We start from the raw sequence: 4,088 nt of genomic DNA, 5'->3' as shown, positions 1-4,088 counted from the left end.
AGCCTACTGCACAATGCAGAAGTCTACACACACACACACACACACACACACACACACACAAGGGGGTACTGAAAAGTTCCTAGCTTTGGGTAAAAGAAAACATACAGGAGGATCAGTTATGATTTTATTCAACATATTTCTCTCAGGTTCACACACTTATTGCAGTAGTCATTCAGTTTTTCTTAGCCTTGTAAAAGAACTCAGAAAGTTGGGCCTCCAACCAGGCCTTTCGCGAGACCCTTAGAACCAGGGACTTTTCAGCCCCCCCCCCCACACACACACACGACGAAGACTTCGAAGTCACTATCAACCTTTTCCTTGTAAGACTTAAATTAAAAAGTATGGACTAATCAGTTTAATGTTAAATTTTCCCAACTTGACATAAACACGCACGCACACACACACACGATGTGTATATAGTGGATGCATGAGGATTATAACATTCTCATTAGAAATTCTGATAGTAAATATGTAGTTCTTAAAATATATATATTTTTTTGTGGAGCAACAGCTCCTTACAAGGTAGACTATACATCTAGTTATATTAAGCAGTAAACGAATGATAGTTTTCTAGTTTACTGAAGATTAAGGCCTTCCAAGTAGTGAGTAATTGTTATTGATTTTAATTGTTTTGTTATGCTTAGTTATATATAACACTCAGATCTCACTGAGCTATATCTTCAGCTATTTTTTCTCCTCTCTCTCTCTAAATTAGCTCGGAGGTTAAGTGGCACAGTGTCATGTCATAAACCTGACTACATAATAATGGGAAATAATTAGCTAAGTAACAATATATAGGAATTCTGAATACCAGGAAAATGATTTGGTTTATATAACAATGTAGAGGCTTGGTTGAATCAAGTTCAATGCAGCCCATGCAAAATAGTCAGCAATGCCTGTGCGGAATTTAAGTCCATTAAGGCTTGCATGTCATCTCATAGACCCTCTCCACCCTATTCACATGAACCAGAGACAAACTGAGAGAAAATATTTGGTGCCAATAAGCTCACCTCTTAATGCTTAGCGGTATTTCGCCTGTTGCTATGTTCTGAATTCAAATTCTGCCGAGGTCAACTTTGCTGTTTGTCTTTTCGGGGTCAGTAAATTAAGTATCAGTTGCATACTGGGATCGATCTAATCGACTGGCCCCCTTCCCAAACATTTTGGGCCTTGTGCCTAGAGTAGAAAAGAATATGCTCACCACTTATACTGAGATACATTCAGACATTACTGTGTTTACTTACACATGCAAGGCTACATATTGGTAATGATTGCATGGGGTACAGGTATGGTCATGTGATTGAGAAGTTTGCATAATTCACATGGTTCCAGGTTTGATGTTACTGACTAGTAGTTTCTATCATAGCCTTAGTGTGATCCAAACCCTGTGCATGACTGTGTAAGAATTCTGTAGGACTAATCCCACAACATGTATATTACCTTTTAGTCAGGTGGGAAAACAATGCATGTGACTTTTTACACAGGTTTCTCCAACTACTGGGCTGCAGACCAATACCAAGTCATGGTACTGGAATGCACAGAAAGGATGAATTTAAAAATTTTATTTCTTTTGTTACTGATTAAGGCTGTCTGCAGAGTGTTTTAGCATTCTCGTTTACTCTTTTACACGTTTCAGTCATTTGACTGCAACCAAGCTGGAGCACTGCCTTAAAGGGTTTTAGTCTAAGAAATTGACCCCAGGACCTATTCTTTGTAAGCCCAGTACTTATTCTATCGGTATCTTTTGCCGAACTAAGTTATGGGACATAAACACACCAACATCAGTTGTCAAGTGATGGTGGGGGATGAACAAAGACACACACACATAAATATATATACGTATATATGTATATGATGGGCTTCTTTCAGTTTCCAACTATCAAATCCATTCACAAGGCTTTGGTTGGCCCAAGGCTATAGTAGAAGACACTTTTCCAAGGTGCCATGCCTTGGGACTGTACCTGGAACCATGTGGTTGAGAAGCAAGCTTCTTACAACACAGCCATGCCTGCACCTATATATGTAATAATTAAATTATATATTATACACTTCAATGTGTTTTGTCATGCATGAAAACTGGTCTGTGGTGCAAAAATGGTTGGGGACAGCTGCTTACAGGCCCTCTAAAATTTGTGGAAGGGATGGAGGAAAGTATCTTCAAACTGGAAACCTGACCTGATCATTTGCAACTGAGTAGACTTTTCCTAATGCACTCAAGGTGACAAGCAGTGGTATTAAACTGAGCTGCAGATTATGTTCTCTATCCAACACTCAGGTTACATAGGTTACCTATGAGTTGTGATTTTCATTCTTTCACCCTTAGTAGTCTCAGGGCCCTTACAAATGGTGGTGGCACTGCCCCTCGAAGTTAAAAATACCCTCAAAAAACGTAAGTAAACAGCACTGAGAATGTGGAGGGTACAAACTTGTGAAATGATTTCTGCATATGTAAGACAAACTTCAGAAACCCTATTTAGTAACCTGGCTACCTACCAAGTATGTAAGCAGCTGATGGGATTTTTAATGCTTGTATTACATAATTTTTTTTTTCATACTGGCAAAATTGAGATTGGCTTTCAAAAAGTTATCATTTTACAACTTTCTGTTCCCATTTTCCTTCTGATAGTGTCAAGACAAGTTGTTTTTGCATCTATCCCTATCTAGTTTTTTTTCTTCTTTTATAATGTACTTGTTTGCAAACTCATATATATGAACATAGGTTCATATATATATATATATATATATATATATATATATATATACACACAACAACAACAAAAACGATTGCAGCATGGAAGGTGTTTATAAGTCATTTAAAATAACACACAAAAACTGTTAGATTTACTTCAACATTTAAACTTAATTTGCCAAAATATTTTCATCGCTTTGAGACTGACCTGTTCACTGACAAAATTCTGTGAACAGGTCACGGTCTCAAAGCGACGAAAATATTTTGGCAAATTACATTTAAATGTTGAAGTGAATCTAACGGTGTTTGTGTGTTTCTTAAATGGCTTATAAACACCTTTCCACACTGCAATTGTTTTAGTTCCAGCACACGATCGCAGATCAGGTCACTTTGCTATGTAAGTACATCTCCGTAATATATATGTGTGTGTGTGTGTGTGTAGGTGTGGCTGTATGGTTAACAAGCTTGCTTCCTAACCAAGTGATTTCAGGTTCACTCCATCTGTGTAGTACTGTGGACAAATGTCCTCTACAGTAGCTCAAGGCTGACTGAAGCTTCGTGAGTCAATTTGGCAGCTAAGAGCTGAAGAATCTATCGTATATTAGTGTGTGTGTGTGTGCATGCGTTTCCTTGTTTTGGCATCATGTGATGGTTGTTAAAAGAGCATCACCATCATAAAAGTGATGGTGTTCATTTCCAGCTTTCCATGTAAAACATGTTTGACCATAGAGAAATATTACCTGGCTTGATTATAGGTAAGTGTTAGTGACAGGAGGAGTGTTTGGCTGCAGAAAACCTGTCTCTTTGAATTCCATCTAACCTAATGTAAGCATGGAAAATTGGACATTAAAATGATATGATATACACACACACATGCATGTGTGCATATGTGTGTATGTAATGGACTTCTGCACAGTTTCTATTTACCAAATTCAACTGTTGAGGAATTTGTCAACTCCAATAGTAGAAGCTACTTTCACACCCTGCCACATAATGGGATTGAACATGGAACTATGTGGTTGTGAAGGAAATTTCTTAACCACACAACCTATACAAATATATATATATACTAGCAGAAATACCCGGCGTTGCCCAGGTTAAAGAGAATAATGAAATCTAAAAACGCCGTCTAGACTACGCATCATCTTTATATATAGAGATGTATATACACACACGCACCCAAACACACGTATATATATGTATATCAATATAAATATATGAAAGCCAATGAAGTTTCGTAAAAGAAGGTGATCATATACATACTTTCTTGCTGTTGTGATTATAACACCTCATTGTAAACTATGTTCCTTGTTTTCCCTTGTGGAGCATATACAAATAGGTTTTTTGTTGCTGCCCACTCTTGAGCAGCCAACATACAGTTGTCCATGTGAGAAGCAGG

At 37.6% G+C, this 4,088-nt stretch overlaps 1 protein-coding gene across 4 annotated transcripts in view; it reads left to right on the top strand.

Annotated features, from left to right (window-relative positions):
- LOC106884425 (protein transport protein Sec24A) overlaps positions 1-4,088 on the top strand; it is an 82,523-nt gene that overhangs the window by 19,915 nt on the left and 58,520 nt on the right. The window lies entirely within an intron of this gene.

This window comes from Octopus bimaculoides, chromosome 1 (assembly GCF_001194135.2).
Source record: "Octopus bimaculoides isolate UCB-OBI-ISO-001 chromosome 1, ASM119413v2, whole genome shotgun sequence".
Lineage (NCBI taxonomy): Eukaryota > Metazoa > Mollusca > Cephalopoda > Octopoda > Octopodidae > Octopus > Octopus bimaculoides.
Note: the sequence above shows the minus strand (reverse complement) of the source record. Positions and strands in the feature narration are given on the sequence as shown.